The 19,346-nt window shown below is 34.3% G+C and overlaps 1 protein-coding gene and 1 long non-coding RNA gene across 3 annotated transcripts in view; both read right to left on the reverse strand.

The window, feature by feature from the left end:
- LOC134669561 (uncharacterized) overlaps positions 1–19,346 on the reverse strand; it is a 475,395-nt gene that overhangs the window by 251,840 nt on the left and 204,209 nt on the right. The gene's annotated exons all lie outside the window — the stretch shown is intronic.
- The window catches only part of LOC134669439 (fibroblast growth factor 22), a 204,246-nt gene that overhangs the window by 4,265 nt on the left and 180,635 nt on the right, over positions 1–19,346 (reverse strand). The window lies entirely within an intron of this gene.

Here is a 19,346-nt window from a genome sequence, read left to right on the forward strand (position 1 = left end):
TAGTTAGAAAGAGGTAACTAAAAATTCATTGAAACTATCAATAGGAACCGCTCAAACAAGTTAGCTTGTATTAGATGTCTCTTTTATATCGCAAACAATGTATTAGAATTGAATTGTCATATACGCATATAAATATCAGATAACAATAGTGACAAGAATGACTAGAAAGTAGCCTATTAAACCTGACCTATGCCACAAACCTTACACTTGACATACCTAAGCTTCAAATAATCTTCCTTACAATAACACTACATATCGTTTCAAATATGCATAAATGACATTCAACATCTTCATTCAAATGTAAACCTTAACCTTGACTACTTATTTTCCATTTTCGAAAACCAAAGTGTGTCAAGATACGAGGTTTAGCAGGCTTAGGGTGTCAAGGAAGTGGTAGGTTGAGCAACGGCGTCGGACCAATAGTACGTCAGTAGTATTTATATAGGTGGTAGTATTTATACGCGGTACGTCATACGGAAGGTACCACCCGCGGAGAGCCGCGGGGCGTATTAGTTGCGTCTTGCGATTTAATAATCGCACGCAGGGCTGCGACTGGAACCGCAGCAGAACACCGCACGGTAGTTTGTTTTGTTACAAACTTGGTATTCGCTAGTTTATGTCTGTTCGTCTGTCAGCTAGAGCTTTATGCACTTGTCCGGTTTGTACATTTAACTAAAGGTCTATGTCTCTTTTATCGTATGCCACTTTAATGTTGTGTTATACTTTTGCTTAACTAGTTCCGATACCCAGATAAATTCTTTATTGTACACCACGCAGGGATTGAAATATTGTTTAATATAATGTACTTTTACATATACCATATTTTGTTGATTGTTTAATAAGGGATATTTCACAGTTGAGATTAAACACTTCGGAGACCATCGATTAGTAACAGCGCATTTAAATTCATCATCATATCAGCCCTTTATTGGCCACTGTTGAGCCTGAGACTGAGACCTCTCTTATACGCAACTTGTCTCGTTCCTGAGCTAATCTCATTCAGAAGTTTAGTGACCCGCAATCCCCCGAATTTCGTCCGCCTTTTTTATCCGAAAGCGGCCACATCTAGCAACATGTCCCGCCTAACTCGATCTAAATAATCGATTTAAATTAATTACCAATTTCCTTCATCGCCAACCCTACGTTAACATAGACCGCGAGCGAAATTAATTTCTTACAATAATTGTAGGAGTTAATACGTACTTATAACTGTCCGTCGCTAATTGTAGACTGGGTAATTGGGGCTCGGTAATTATAGACTTCCAAATTGGGTTGCAATGGTAATCGCGACATGCGGTAACATAGTTTTGCTTTTAGATACGGTAAACTTACGGGTAACTGTTCATTGTACTCTGTAAGTACTGATAAAGATATTAATTCTAGTTATGCTAGTTATAATTTAGGAATGAGGCTTTAGTAGTAACCGATTTTTTTGACTTTGTCTGTTTTAAGAAATTTTTATGTGACAAATGGGTTCGGAAACACTGGCGCCTTTTCAGTGGACATTATGAAAGTTCACGTTTTGGGTGTAGTACGTCTTTAAAATAAGAAACTAGTTTCGGAAAACAACACAATCACTCGCGGTAGGAGCTGCCTGTGAAGTGTCATAATATATTATTCAATAAAGTTGGCCACTTATCTTATCGGTTAAACTGAACCAATTTGACTGCCCGGTCGTGTGCGTCGATAGGGGTGATAGTTAAACGGTTGAGATATCGATAGATAGATAGAGCTTTGCTTTCGCGTTTTTGATGAAGTGCATATCGATGAAATTACATATCGATGTACATTAGGGCACCCGCTTAATGTAAAATCTTCCACTTGAAAACCAATGTAATTTAAATTCAGAATTATTAAATACATTTTAGGGGTCTCTACCGGACTTTGAAAACTTAGACCTACCATACAAGATGTTTTTTTTTAGATTTTTCATTATCTGTTCAAGTGTCACCTGGCTACACCGATTAATTCAAAAGAGGAGTCAAACAGTAAAATTAAATCGCAATACATAAATACAGGAGCTGTCATACCACTACATTAAAGGAGCGCCCACCTTGTCACTACAGGGTACCAACCAACATTATCATAGCAATGGCGATGCATTTAGGTGCCCGTCGTAATGATACATGTGCATTCTACTTTCTAACCAATTTCTTAGAACATGCAAAACAAACTACAGGACTAGAAAACTTGGTACTTGAATAAACAAGCTAGCTTGACTAAAACTCGCTTGCACCTGGAACCGCTTTGCAAAACTCAGTATCGCCTGAATATAATTAAAACTTTCGAATTCCATTGTAAAGAACAGCAAACACAAATTAATTTATGTATATTGCATATTAAAACAAGCAGTTGCAAGTTGCAAAGAAATACTAAATAAGGCAGTTAGGTTTCTTACTTAGCAGTAACACAATTGACGGTCTTCATTTGTATTACTTCTAAGTTATTTTCTTTTGTTTTCATTTTATTTACTGATACTTCAATACTCGTACAGCATGATGAACATAAATATACTAATACCGCTTTCTGTAAGTTTACTTATTTTTGTCTAAATATTATGAATCAAATCATGCAACATTATTAAAACAATATACAAGTATCAAATGCGTTATAGTTCGCATCCTATACAATTTTCAATCGTGCCAACCTCCCGGGTCAAATATCGATTATCGATAGATCTCTAGCCGTTATCGGTCCATCTTTATGGAAAGGACAATCGATATTAGCCGATCGGTTGTCCTTGTTAAGGACTCGGAATGATGGAATTAAATTTTACTGTCTCTAAGATGGCGGTATAAAGTTGGTTACAAGGCTCTTGATGGGATTTAATGGAAACATCCTAGTGTAGGGAAAATAAGGGCGTTTGGGGACATGTTTGACAAGAGGCAATCAGAAAAACACTTAACACAACCGACTATATAAATACAAATTAGTATGTATTTTCACCGCTAGTCGTAACAATCCAATTTATAAAACTTAGTAGTCTACTTCTAATAACTATTTATTGTTTAAGAAGTTGACCAATTCTTGAACACACTGCGTTCTAAATTTTGTAATTTGACCAACACAAATTATTTCAAATATATATATAAGTGTTCTGTTAACTATGTTTTGTACAAAACACTAAACATTCTAAATACCTAACCAAAAAGATTTGATACAGAAATGTAAAACCTCTTAGAAGGACGAAAATAATGCTCTATGGCTTCTCTATGGCTGCTGAAAGATAGATAGAGATACGTAAATGGCTGTGACACATGGACAGACCTATTGGATAGACAAACGGACATGATGAAACTATAAGGGATCCATGTTTACCATTTTGGCAACGAATTTCTAATCACAACCATCATCTATGTACTATCAAGATATAAACCGATTTATTTAAACGGTATCAACCTTTAAATGACAATAACACTACATTGTAGCATTGAATTCCCCATAACGGCGATGAGATCAAGATCAAACCTTCAAGGCAACAAAATATAGGTAGGCAGTAAATATTTTACATGTACATATTAGATTAGGGAGAGCGTATCGAGTAAGTAAATGCTAAGCTTTCTAAGCTTTGAACTCTAATTTACGCGCTTCGTAGGTTATTTATTCTGTAATAAATATGTCAATTACTGTTCTCGGGCCGTGACAGATTTACCGACTTCACAATTAGTTGTATGGTGAAAAATATGCCCATAGAGAAACGGATCGTCCTCATTTGTTTGAAGACTCTCGTACTAGTTAGACGATTGTCTGTGGATTGATGCAACGAAATTGTAACGTTATTCCTCTTATTTTAATTTCTGCTGCAAACGTCGCTAAACTACCGTCCAAGAATTTAAAAGTCCTAAATAGTTAAATGACGATATATTTGTGTTACCACGGCGTAGGCATAAAATTAAACCACCCAATCTTTAACCACTTTTATTATTGACCTAACTCTAGCTAAAAGCACCCCGCTTTAACACCGAGTATTTTGTATCTACAGATTAAAAAAGAAAAAAAAAATGTCTCTGGCAGTTTGCTTCCTAAACGTAAAAAAAAAACAATGAATGACGTTTGGCGCGCGTAGGGCTGCGAAGGTCCGATTTTATTTCCGAGAAACGATTCGGTAAAAAAGGATGTGATCAAACTGCACCACTTCCAAGTATTTTGATGGGATTCCGTCAAAGCTCTCGATAATCGGGCCGATTGTGGTTTCGGATATTTGAGCTAGAGCCGTCGTCTGTGAATCCGGTGTTAATTTATGCAAACGCGGCGCCTCTAGTCAAAGACTAACGATGTGAAAACGATCAAATGCATGTTTTTTTAACACTGTATAATATGCTGAGTTATGCTCCTAGCCTAGAATAAAAAAAATAAACGGCCATTAAATTTTAAAACTAATATTTATTCGTTCGCCATTATATATTTAATGATCTAATGATAGGTTTTGTTAAATTTTAACGTTTTTGCATGACGTCGTTTAAGTATGAGCGAAACTATTGAATAATTCATTGACGTGTTTTAATTTGAAATGCGCTTCCATTTTGTTCTTTCCAGATTCCGAATTTAAATCTCCAATTTTCGTGCGATACCTATTAAAACTTTATAGCCACAGTTTTTTGGTGACAGGTAGAATAGAAAGGGGGAATCTGTGGTTTTAGTGGTTTTTTGATGCTAGAACAAAGGTGTAAAGGGAAATAAAAGGAAATGAAGAGATAAAATGTTTACGACCGATATGGTGTCAGTGTCGTCACTAACGTTCTAAGTTTATGGGAATTTAAAGCCTCTCATATTAGGTTGCTGAAGAACAGAAAATCTAAGGATACGTTATTGTGTTAATAAAGTTAACTTTTTTTCTACTGAGTTAATCTTAAATTTGACAACGCTAATTTTTTTAAATAATATAAGCTTAGTTGTGAGTAAACTATGAGTGGATTTAAAACGAAACTTTATCTAATAATTCTGTTGTTTCATAGACAGATAATTTTACAACATTTATTAGGCATGTAACAAAAAACCCACAACGTTGTAGGTTTTTGTGTTGTATCATTGTCATCTAATCTAATCTATCAAGTATCTCAAAGTACTTTTTTATAATCAGATTTCTCTCATTTCTATTAAATGTATTCCTCAACTGTGTAAATTTTTGTAAACATTCAGAACTTAAAATTATAGCGAAATCACAATTATAATATGTACGCATGTATACATTTTGTTGTTTAATGAAAATAAATAACCTTTAGGACGCAAGAACTAACTCGAACCTCGTGATGGGTCTAACTAATTCTAGGTACCTTACCATCTACCTTACCTATATGTATATTATCCTATGTGTACCTTGTACGAGTACATCAATAATAATGGTGTATGAGTGGTACGGAAACTTCTACTTTCTGCTTCAGTAGGTAATTAAAAACGTATGCCAATACATTAATACATTTATAAAATAACAGTAGCGACTCTACAATTATCAAACACGCTAACGAAAGCCCATCCATTCGATATTCAAATTCGATATCATTATTTAATAATTAATAAATCTATATCGAGTTACGTGCCCGTCGTCGCTTCCTTCGTCCTTCCAAATTCCAGCAATAAAAAGCAGATATAAAATGTAATGGCATCCATATTTATTTATAAAGTATTGGATTATTATATTTCACCTATTTGATGGTTGCGTGTAGGAAGGTTTCTAGGGCCGTCATAAAGTAACAAGTCCTACTATTATTGTGACTCTTAAGACCTTTTTTAATATTGTCACCATTTCAATCTAGGATATGAAAATAATTTCAAAAGTTTACTACGCTTCAATTTTAATACGTAAGCTGGGAAGTTAGTGTTAAAATGGAATCAAACTTAATTAACTCCTCCCTTTTTTACGTCTCATTTTAATGCTAAGACTTAATTCAAATGTAGGTATTTTAATCCCAATAAAAATGCGTACCTAATTTAATTCCATGTGATCCTTAAATTATATACTGTGTTATTTTCCCGGACCCGTGTTAGCAGATTTTATCAAACGTTCGACCAATTAACGATACGAAATAAGAACAAGCGGCATTTTTAGAAGGCAATTTATGAAGTCCGCGTTTGATCCACCAGGCTCGAGTCTTAGGACGACCACCAGGTGGACCGTCACCTTAATCAAAATATAATTTACACAACATTATCAAAATGTCAATATTAATAGACCAATAAATTAACCAACCCCCAACTTAAATATTTAAAAATCAAACAACCATAAATATAGTCATATTAAAACATAAAATAGGGTAAACAATCGTAAATAAAAATTACAACGAAAACACACAATGCGATCGTTAATTCAAGTATAAATTATGTCTATTTTGGGGGCCGTTTTTACACTTTTTTGTCCCATTCGTTTTTGACCGATTGTAAAAAATGTGGTTCTCAATATGTATCTTTTTTGTGGCTGTTTTAGCGGCGCCTGTGGCGCGGCGAAACCCTTTAGTCCGAATTGAAGACTAAACTTTTTCTTTTTTCCAAATTCAAGGCAATTCTGTTTTGTCGCCGTCGTAGTGGCCAGTATTATTAATCCTTTTCCCATCACTATCTAAAATCGCTTTATATTGTCGAATCTATTTTGTCCTTTGTTCAAATAGTCAGTGTTTTTAATCGATTATTTTTAAATACCATAGATAAGATGAGGCTATGAGCTGTAGGTTTTTACTGTTTTTAGAAACTCATTTTTTTTAACTGAAAGCGAGGTAGAGTTAGGCCAAGGATAGTCTGCAGCGGATTTGAAAGCCCAAGTGAATGTGTTATTTTAAACGTCAAACTTCTTTGAAATTATGACGTATAAATGACACTTGCACTGTGTGGGCAATCAAATCCGCCGCAGACTATCCTTGGAATGACTCTATACAATAGAATTTTATTTAAATCACATAGTTTGTCAAAGTGAATATAATTTCACACAGCTTGTGAAGTATTCTTGGAATCCGTTTCAAAGCCCTCTGTTTCGGCCCTTTTGTCTAGACTTGTAATTTAAATACCCAGAGACAAAGCGCGTATGCGAGTAACTTATTCAGGTATTCAGAATATTTGAAGATTAAATTCTAAATTGTATTAAAATATAAAGTTGTTTATTTTGCATTATAAGCTCCTTTCTGAAACTTATTCCTTTAACAACAAACGTTACAAATGAGGTCTTTAAAAAAATACGTAGTAATTTTAATTTAATCTGTGAGATATTTGCCTTGAGTATGAAACACTTGTAAATAATTTCTGTTTACCCGACTACGGGAAAGGTTATGTTATGATTTTAACAGGCTATATTTATGTGGATAATATAATGGTCGTGTGTTCCCCAGTAGCGTCAAAACTAATAGGGGCCTAGCCAAGATGACAAGGTACCTACATCGACAAACGCCAAACGATAAAAAAAAACAATACCAGCCAGCACTTTACACAGTGGAGCTTTTGGAGCGCAATCACTAGCAAAAATTAGTTACACAACGAAGGCCGCAAAAATATCTGACACGTTATTATTTGTAGCGCAGTAAGAGCGCGTCACATCTTTTTGCGGCCCTCATTGAGTAACATTATTGCAGGTGACTGTACTATTGACGCTGACGGTACACAAATACTTGAATCTCATTAAAGCAGTGATTGGGCGAAGGGTTGAAACGTAGAATGCCACAGCTTGGCAGGATAACTCGCATTCCTGGGTCGCTATAGGAGGGTTGCTTGGGGTGAGAGGTATTTTTATGAGACAGAAGAATTAAGAATGTTTCCAAATAGAAAGGGTTTTAGTCGTAAAATCGGAGAGATCTTTCAAACAATATGCAGCAAAAAATTGTAAGTACTTACACGATCCAAGTACGAACGTTTCCTGGTTCTTTTATTAAAGCATCGCCCGTGGCAGCGCCAATTTATAATAAGGAAATACCTATCCGGGAGACCGAGCTTTGCTCGGAAAATATATATAAATAAACAAGAATTGCTCGTTTAAAGGTGATAGGTACCTATGTCTGATTCGTGACTAAGTATCGAATTCTTTAAACCAATATTACCTATATATTTAAACATATATATTGACCTATTCTTATTTAAATTATTTTTACAATTACTGGAAGGTACATTGCGCTACGTAAAATCATACGTGGTAAGTATGAATAAAATCAACTTATCTATCCAAGAAATAAAAAATGTTAGAAAACTTATTTTATCTAAATGCACAAGATGATATCTGTGTACTTACAAATATTCTTTACTTCACGGGCTTATTGTACTGTTTGCAAACTGTATGCTCTGTGACAAGGGTGCATCGATGGTCGATAACTCAATTTGGACCCTTCGCTTCCGACCCGCTAATGACGATGTTTTCGTTCCGCCCCCCGCACTCAAGTAAATGCTTCCGACTGTCATGTAAAGATTACAGTCATTTGTTTACAAATTTGCACGTTTAGAGTAAAATTGGCGTGTATTTTCGTTTTCCTTTTCATTTGCCATTATTGATATATCTACATGCTATTGTATTATATTGTAATAAAACGTTTTTAATTATTTAGGATGTGATTTTTTTAAATAGAGATAGCGCTATATTTTGTATGTTCCTATAACCGTGAAATATTTTTTTATTGCAGATGCTGAATAGCTATAACAAAATTCAAAAAGTTGTCTATTTAGATCTATTATTATAATTACTTTGTATATTAACTTGACACTTTAGGTTATTTTATCACAATGCACTTAAATTAGAGAAAAAAAAACAAATTTGAAAAATGGGAGATATGAACGCTAATCGTAACGGCGGACAGTTTAAACGCAGAGTACAGCTGTAAAGCGACCCATACATTATCCACATCTTAACGAATTTATAAGAGATCGGATATACTTAGTAAAAATATACGTATTCTGATTTTTAAACCACATTCTAATTGAAGAGCAAAGATTATCTGATTAGAATTACTTTTTATAATTTATCTTGTATCAGCTTGTTCTTATAATTTAAATACTTAACTTAAACGAACTTTGATTACCTTTTTCCTTAACTTTTACTATAATAAAGTATTTAAAGTAGATAATTGCTGCCCAATTAATTGATTAGCAAATTTAATCAGTTGATTTAGCAAATCGGACAGGTAAACATTTGGCGTCCCGCCAGCCGGACAGTGAATGAGCGACTTTAATAGAGCTGCGCTCAAAACAAATGAACGTGAACGAATGATCGCCTATTCGTTCACTGGCCACAGACTATCAGGGTGATCCCATTAGGCAGGCGCTACACTACACAGCCGATAAGGGTGGAGTGACACCATTTATCATGGATTCCCGATTCATTAGCGCAGGCGTGCGACTATTTGTCATACGTGTGGCCGTGGCCTTAGGAGAAATACTTTAGTTTGCTCAACTTTACATAAAGACAGCAGCAGAAACAGGTAGGTATGAGCAAAATGTAAACAGCTCTATTTACTTACAGTAAATGCTGCAGACCATACTGGTATTCGCTATATTTATATTGTACACGATATTCTGTGATTTTGTAAGAACATAACAAATTTCATAGGTATTTTTCTTCTTGGGCTGAGTATGTAAATATTGAAAATTAATATTTAATTTGAATAAATTATATCAACGGTATCACGAAGTTCTTTACGTTATATTATTATACTGCGTGATTCTTCAATATTGGAAAATAACCCAACCAAATGAATGTTAAATATGCAACAAATAAATGATTATGATTATGAATAACTTATAGACGTTATAGGTTAAATACAAGTAAAATTAAGTATTCTTTCTTCCGTGATATTATAAAGTAAAGCAGCTTAACATTATGACAATTTGAGCTACACTATCATTCTAAGTAAACAAACTTCTTGCCTTACTGTTTCCAATCTGCTCTCTACACACAGAGGGTGTAAATGAAAACCCGCTGACGAAGACAAACGACGCAAAACGCCCCGTCAGTTATCACTTACGACCGTGCACGTCTGGGCCATTACATCACTTTTACGAACATGATTTTTTATATAAAGAGCTTTATGACTGAAGCGTTAGAGTTGTTTTTCAAATTGATAAGTAGTGATATTATGACTTGTGTATGACATAAGTGATATTTATTTGTTTTGATTTGTGAGGATTCTCGTAAGTGACGGGGTTGTCTGGAGTTGTTAAGGTCAGGGGTGGTAATAGGGGAGTATTCCTGGCGCCACGGTAATAGGACTATTAAGTTAGGGAAATTAATTATTGCACTTCCGTTTAGCACAGGTATTTAAGGCGATATTCAGTCAGAATTAGAATTGACAGCAGATTTAGGTATTTAGACTTTGTTCCGAATCTAAATGTTGCTGACAATGTTGATGAAAACATTTTCTGGACGAAATTTCTTCAGTGGGACATTATTGGTCTTCTTTTTTAGTTTTGGTAACCAATAAAAAAAAAATTGTCAGTTTGCCAATGGCATTTAAGCTAAATGAACCATTCACTTGTTTATTAAATACATTTTGTCGAAGTGGTAAATGTAGAATGGTGTGATAAAAGCAATGTGTATACTGAATAAAAGTGATCACAATAAGTCTTCAATATCTGACTGTTAAGTACCTATATATTTATAATTTGATTAACCCATTTGTATGAAGATCATAATAGAGTATTAACAAACGTATCAGTAGAAAGTGGATAACAATACCCCTATTTATATAAATACAATGGAAATACCTACAATTTGATCAAGCAAAAATAACCCTAATTATCAAAATATCAAGAACTATATCAATAGTACTTCCTTAGTTCAATTATACCACCCACAGTAACAAGGTATCGAACTAAATAGATCACTTGTCAAACAATTCAATTAACAATAGCCCTTACAATTGATATGAAAAAATACTTTATATCACCAAGAATAAATAAACTACAGAACCAAATAACATACGAAAATCAGACGTAAAGTTTAAGCATTAAAGATTACATGTAGTTTTAATTTTGGTAAAATTAAATTAGCTATAAAACGTTTTTACAAACAGTACTTGGATAAAAAATTGTTCAAATGTAATCCTTATAATTTCAAGTATAAAGTTTATAAATGATTTCATATACAGTAAAACGTATTTGCTAAAATTAGTAGTAGGTGTCATTTATCCATGAGAAACATTGGGTTCCTTATAGTCACTAGCCACAATGCGCCGTTGAAGAAGGTATTTTATCGGGAGATCGCTCGGCGATCGATCAACACTGACGGATCGTTATCCTTGGAGGTGAAAGTGCCGTGTTACTGTTATAGGGCTTTGCTACTTGGCTATTTAGACCAGCGGTGGAACAATAATGGGTTTTGATAACATTAAAGTTTTTTCTTTTTTGATATGTTATTGTAAGCATGTTAAATAACATTCATGTAAAAAGTTAGAAAATTCTAGGTGGAGCGTTCGGCCATATTTAAATATTTCAATTTTTGCTAAATAACTATGTAAATATAAAATTAAAGTTACAAAAAACTTTAACATATTCAATAACACTTTAATTTATTCACAATATTCGGTTTTTAGAAATCTGGAACAGCTGCTTTCTGGTGAACGTAAAAACACGAATTATTATGTAAATACAGAATTAGAGTAGCTGATATTGCAAAATTACGATATTACCTATCAACTTAGTATACATGTAAAAAGTTAGAAATGTAGACAATGTGCTTGTCTAGATATTGATTTCTGGTTAAGCAGTAAAGCCAATATTGAATTAAAGTTTGTAGAGTTAATACTACACGGTCATAATAAAGATCTTACTTCTCACACAAAAGATTAGAAATATAAAATCACGGCGACACTAAATACTGATACGTAAGTATGCATTCCGAGCTTATATTTCAAACGCGCGGCGTTTTCGCGCGCCGCGCTGTGCGCCGGGGCAGGAGGCAGCGATCGACGGTCGCGGGCTAGCGCGGTGACCTTAAAAATACGCAAAGCGTTTATAAAATTATTATCAATGGTAAACAGTTATTTTACACAGTACACTAATGGAAACTTACCTTTCCTTATTAGAAGAAAGAAAGAAAGAAATAAAATACATTTATTTAACGCCACAACATATTACATCTAGAAAACAAAGACATACAAACATAAAAAACATTGGACGCTAAAATAGTTATTGATTTCTATATGTACTAGGGATTGCCCGCGGTTTCGTTTACGTAGAATTCGTTATCGTGTCAAGTATAGAAATAATAGATACATTTGAAAATTAATTTAGGTGCATTGTCATACAGATAACTACCCTTGTTAAAGTATTCTTCAAATTCAATACACAGGTGTCATTTCAATACAATTTTGCGTAATTTGGCGCTTTTAGATTATAAATGACTAGCGCCATATATTTTTTGAGAGCGATCATCTCCGATAATATTTACTTTATCATAAAATCAATTTCAAACTAACGATATTTATCATTTTAAAGTCAATATTACCAACCAACTGATCCAATTTACCTACGGAAACAACTCAAAATTTGCATCAAATTAAATGCCACTTTTCTTATCCGTTTGGAACAATCAAGAGGGCCTTTACGAGCTGATGTGATGAAAATTTTATTTAACCTTCGTCCCTCGAAACCTTCACTACGCTCAAGGTTCAATTTTACGAACCACTCGCTACGCTCGTGCTTCAATTTTAGAATGTTTGAATTTGTGAATGTACTTCCTGCCTCGCACAGCCAAACTGTGGAATGAACTGTCCGATACGACCTTCAAACCTTAAAAGACCCCCATCTTAAACGCGCTTGCAACCCTTCTGGTGTTGCGGGTGTCCATGGGCGGCGGTAATCGCTAACCACCAGGTGATCCGTCTGCTCGTTTGCCTTCTATTTAATAAAAAAAAATGTTTCGCTTGTTTGGGTATCAATATTAGCACGAGCGGTTAATCAACAACTTTTCCCCTTGTAAAACAAATAAGGTAGGTGAAGTGCAGGCATATGAGGCCCGGCGGGTAACAAGGCCCAGCATTCAAAAATAACAGTTGCTCCCTATTATTCCCAATTATTCTGAATTTGTACTTGTTGCTAAGAAGGCCCACTGTCAGTGCAGGTAAAAAGGTCCAGTCCCGGGCCTTATTGAACGTAAGTATGAGATGAAATATAAGATTAAAATATTTTAAGATAATTTTGAATATTTTTAATCTCTTATTAATAAGGTCGATTTGAAGAAACTTCTATAAAATTATGACTTATAAATAACACTTGCACTGCGTGGGCTGTCAAAATTGCTGCAGACTTTTCTTGGTCTAACTCTAATAATTTATCACTTGCTTTATTGACCTAAAGACGTTTATAGAATCAAAAAGTCTAATAACATTGAGGCACTTATACTTTTTAAAGGCAGTAACTATTTACAAGTGACTTTTTTTGTTAATACATAGGTAGGTATTTACGATAGAAGTGCGAAAAATAGATATTTTGCAACGAGTGACAAATTTTAACACACGGCCAAAGGGAGTGTTTTAATGTGCTTATTATAGCACCGGTGTCGTAATGTAGCACCAGATGTACTGTCAAAATTATGTTAAAAGATAATACTTATTTGATACGAATAAATATTTATACTGTAAAAAATTATCCCACCAAACACATTTTCATGTAAATTGTTGCTAAGACGAAACCATAAGACTCGCACTGTCAAAAAGTTGTCAGATCTCTTGTCGAGCCAAGCTTCAAACTCTACAAGCCCTAACTTCACTAACTCTACACCTTAGTCAAAATATGTGGCTTGGCTGTTTCGTTACCGCCACATGGGCATAAGGTGAAAAATTTATTAAATTCATTATTTTTAGGGTTCCGTACCTCAAAAGGAAAAATACTGAACCCTTATAGGATCACTCGTGTGTCTGGCTGTCCGTCTGTCACAGCCTATTTGCTCCGTAACTACTGCACCAATAAGTTGAAATTTGGTATACACATGTAAGTCTATAACCCAAGAACATACATGTAAAGTAAATAATAGAAATTCAAATAAAGGGGTCACTTTTGAGATGAATGATAAATAGAAGAAAAAAACACTATATCTTGTTATATATCAAATTAAGGGGCTCATTGTGAGAACCTCAGATATTTTTTTTAATAATTTTAAAATAAATAGTTTAGAAGTTATTTAAGAAAATACGCAAAAAATTACCATTCCCCCCCCTTATCTCCGAAACTACTGGGTCTAAAATTATGAAAAAAATACACATATTAGCTCTTTTCCTATAGATGCCAGAAAAACCTATTAGAAATGTGCAGTCAAGCGTGAGTCGGACTTAAGTACCTAGTTTTCCGATCCCTACGGGTTTTTTAAAGACATTTTACTCACTTTTCTCTAAAAAAAAAATATTTTGTTAAAATTGTGTAATGTACGGAACCCTTGGAACGCGAGTCCGACTCGCATTTGGGCGGTTTTTGTATTATACTTATAATAGTTCTTGTAGAAACGAAACGACCAAGCCACATACTTTTGGTGTAGAGCTAGTAAAGTTAGAGGGCTTGTAGAGTTAGAAGCTTGGCAAGAGATCTGATAACTTTTTGACAGTGGTTTCGTTTGGGCAACATTTTACATCAAAATGTTTTTAGTGGGATTTCACTTCTTTTTGTAAGATGCTTATGACAATCTTCCATGCCCTAATTTAAAGGGTTGGGGGTGATTTACTATTAAAAATCCTGAAATAAGTATCTGGGGGCATCTGTTACACAATGTACTTCTTACTGATTCCCTATATAAACCCTTCACCCCATAAGGGTAAACTTTGGGGTTGAAATCTGCCTTCACCCCGTAAGGGTAAACTTTGAGGTTGAAATCTATTCTATATCCTTCCCCATAACAATACCTATCTACATACCAAATTTCAACTAAATCGGTTCAGCGATTATTGATTCCCCATACAAAATTAAACCCCCTGTTCATCCCCTTAGGGATAAAAAATTAATTTCAAGTTTTTGAATTTATTTGTTGTTTGTGTACTAAAACTATCTTACATACCAAATTTCAGCTTCTTAGAGGACTTCAGGAAGTACCCGGTATTGATGATCATCAAGTGAGTGAGTCAGTGACGAAATCGAAGTTTTTAGATATGAATAAAATCTAAAGTATAAGAGCTATGCAATTGATATGCTTAATAAGTCCGAGAACTTTGTTTATCTGGTATAATCCAACCCCAAGTTATGAGGGTTCCAAAACACGACGAAGCGCTTCGAGAAAAGGTAGATAGTGCCCTTATGCTTTGCTCGTCTGCCGTGCCCCCAGATGTTAAAAGATGATACTACTGTAAGTAATAAAGATTTATGTTTAGTTACCTACTATTTTCGCGTAAACTAGACAATTTTTATATCTTTAGTTATTAAGGCCCAAAATAATTATTTTCACTTATTATAAATAAATCCTCCTGTTATGAAGTATCAAATATTGTTATTTGTATATGTATAACTCTTAAGTTAAAAACAATAAAATCTGTTATTACCTACTGTCGAAATGATTATTTTTTGCGGGATTAAGTAATACACTGCTAGTGTTCAATAAGGCCCATAATAGGACTTTTAAGGTATATTTTCCAAGAGTATCGTAATATTTTTATAACTATTTTGGTATAATGAAGAAACTTAAATAAATGAGAAACCTATTTGAGTGAGTTTTTCATACTTCATATCCTGTTTATTAAAAAAAACCATTTTAATTTAAGGTGGGCTCTATCTATATAGGCATATACGGCCCACACGGAATATACAATAAGGTAAGTGGCCTCACTTACCTTATTGTATATTCAGGATGTATACCGTGTAATATTGAGCAGTTGGTTTATAATATACATATTATGATATTGACCTTGAATAGGACAGGACATGACAATAGGAACCAGAAATAGGTATAGTTGGTCAAACCATTTGTCAGTAAATAAAAACAAAAAAACTATATTCATCCTTTTCTTTTGGGTGCTAGTACTAGTGTAAGTCAAAGATAGTATGATGATTCTCTCTGTCTATGTTTGAAATGAGACATTCCTTTGACAAAAAACCATTTTAATTTGACAAAAGACCAAAAAAAACCATTTTAATTTAAGGTGGGCTCTATCTATATAGGCATATACGGCCCACACGGAATATACAATAAGGTAAGTGGCCTCACTTACCTTATTGTATATTCAGGATGTATACCGTGTAATATTGAGCAGCTGGTTTATAATATACATATTATGATATTGACCTTGAATAGGACAGGACATGACAATAGGAACCAGAAATAGGTATAGTTGGTCAAACCATTTGTCAGTAAATAAAAACAAAAAAACTATATTCATCCTTTTCTTTTGGGTGCTAGTACTAGTGTAAGTCAAAGATAGTATGATGATTCTCTCTGTCTATGTTTGAAATGAGACATTCCTTTGACAAACTATGTATAGTAAAAAATAGTTGTGAATATTTTGTACATTTTTATTACAATATTAGTCAAGATAATGAAATATAGCTGGTCAAGCAAATCTTGTCACAAAAAAAAGGCGCGAAACACAAATTTTCTATGGGACGATATCCCTTCGCGCCTACATTTTTCAAATTTGCCGCCTCTTTCTACTGCCAAGATCTGATTGACCAGCTGTAGGTATTTTTACGTAATAAGATATTTTAATTTCACGTAATGTCCGCATCTAATTTATATATGTGCACGGTAAACAAACAAATGAATGATAAGAAAAGACAGACAGTGTTACTGAGCGGGAGGTGGGGCGAGGGGCGAAGTATAGGTAGGCTATGATAGGCTCTCGAGCGCCGCGCCGGCGACTGACGAACCAGCGCGACGTATGTATGAATTTCGCGCCTTTTTAACTAGATTTTACTATTACAATGCAAGCTACACGCAGAAATTTCTTACTTTCCATAATATGGCTGCGTATATTATTTTATAGTAATAGACTTATTTTTACAGACTCTAATTCAATATTGGATCTTACGAGTATAGGACAAAAAACGCATATTAATTCTAGAGCATATATCTTATTCTTCTAGCTTTTTAGCGTGCCTATTAACTTAAAAAATGAGATATGTTGTTGTGGATTTATTAAACTTTAATTCAATATCAACAAAATAATAAGCTAATTTGTAGTTTGACAAAGAAGCACGTTAAAAAAATTTCTAATAATTTTACATTATAAAGCGTCATACATATTATAAACAATGGAACTTAAACATTGCACTTTAATTCAATATTAAAAAATCATTACTAAAAATATATAAATACCTAATTTATATCTAACGCTCGTTCTAACTTTTCATCATATATTGCAAATATGCTTAAAAATATGTCCCATATCAGATAAGTATCACTTTTTCAACTTTAGAATTATCAAAACTTATAGTGCAAAAATCCGGTCCCACTATTGAGCTATATTGTAGTATTTAACACTTCTCATTTTAAATTATAACAATGAAAGCAATTACCAGAAGGGTTACAAGTGCGATGTCGCAATTTAAGGTAGGGTTTTCTTGAAGATTTGAAGGTCGTATAGGCCCGGAAATACCGGGGGCGTCAGTTCATTCCACAGCTTAGCTGTGCGAGACAGGAAGTTTTTGGAGAAACGCACAGGTGAGGACTGTCAACTATTTAAGTGGTGAAGATCAAGAAATATTAATACTACTTTTGAACAAGCAGTAATGGTAGCAAAAAATGTAGTAAAGTAGGCATTCGTAAAAATAGACACTGATTTAAACTTTCACGGGAAACGAACACGGGACTCGAGTTTTAATTAAGTTTTAAACTTACCTCCTAAAATACCCTGGTAAAATAGCGGCAAAAACGTTCGTTTCATATAGGTATAGAGCCTAGAGGGCAAATACCGGGTGTGGCCTGTAACACGAGCAAATAAAACATAGATTGTACTCCTCAAACGGTGAGACTTTTGTTCAACAACTTTTAAAAATTATGAAGTATTTAGACTCCCTATTTTTCATACAAAATAAATATTATCTTCAATGGACGCCATCGCCACGCCATATCATTGTGATTGACGTTGCTTGTCACGTCTTAAACATAACAAAATTCACAATACATTGCGTCTTAGAATAAACTTTAAAGTGTATTAAAAATCAAACCACAAGTTATTTTTAAAAGTCGCTGAATAAATGTTGGTCAGTATGAGGAGTACAGCCTACAGTTTAATTTTTTGCTCATATTACAGGCCACACCCGGTATAATGGGTACCTAGAGAGAAGATCTAAAATTACTGACTGATGGTTCTAGGCAATATTTAACATTGCCAAACTTATGCACTAAAATTTTAATTACATTGGACACTTAGCTAGTTTTAATACACTTGAGATGGACGGCCGTTACTCAACGAAATGATCCCACATTATATGTTTATAGCGATATAAACAAACAAGTTGGAACAGCCTGTTCACTAATCATCATCGCTGTGATGCAATGGGTTAGGGTTGCCACAAGTTATTAGTGTTCCAGTTTATTGTGAGGTCTCATTAATGCGTCGTTCGTCTAGGATGCCTGCATGTGCGTCTGCTTGCGTCAGTAAAGGCTCAATCAGACGGTGAAGAACTCGCATGCGAGATTCGTTACATTGCCAACTACTGTTTTACAACCAATTCAATCGTCCAATCAAATACCGCAACGTTAGTAACTCGCCTGTGAATTCTCCCACTGTCTAAATGCGCCTTAATGGGCAGTTATTCACATTCACTTTTATACGCTGCTTATATGTGCGTAATGAGACTCTGGGTACATTCATTAATAAAAACTTTGATACCAATTCCAATTATTCTTTTTACTTCGCTTCTCGGTGCATACCTATGCATCTAAGACGGCTGAAATTCATCAGAGTGCCGAAATAAAATACGTTCATGTGTCAACCCTATTGCTCCACAGAAGCTGGTATAGAGAACCGAAGCGCCCGCGCAGTCCATGTTTATCTTAAATCATGCGTCCACTCCCCAATTACTAGTGTAATGTCGTTTCCGTGTTATAGGAAATGATTTGCTTGTTACATTAATTGCGTTCATATAAATAAAGATGGTTGACAATGGTTTAGTAAAAACCTTGATATTTTATTTAGTTTCACTGTCACCCTCAGTTTCTTTATTTAGTAGTTTGTATTTTACTGATACGATACGATCGCAGAATACTGCATCTCGTAGATTCACCAAGGTTGGCTCAAATGCAGACTGCTACAATAATTTTCATCGCGTTTTTATATTCACTATTAGGAGCCGAACAAAAACAGTTAACAGAAGTTGTCAACATTCCTGTATAAATATCTCAGATTCAGGCGGTTTTATAAGTTTGTTGTTGGATTAAAATTGTATGAGAACGTCACAGTATCACAGTTATGAGAGATCTCACACTAGCGTTTCCCGAGCGTCGGCGTCTAGTCAACTCTACATTC

Source organism: Cydia fagiglandana, chromosome 1 (assembly GCF_963556715.1).
Source record: "Cydia fagiglandana chromosome 1, ilCydFagi1.1, whole genome shotgun sequence".
NCBI classification, from domain to species: Eukaryota; Metazoa; Arthropoda; class Insecta; order Lepidoptera; family Tortricidae; genus Cydia; species Cydia fagiglandana.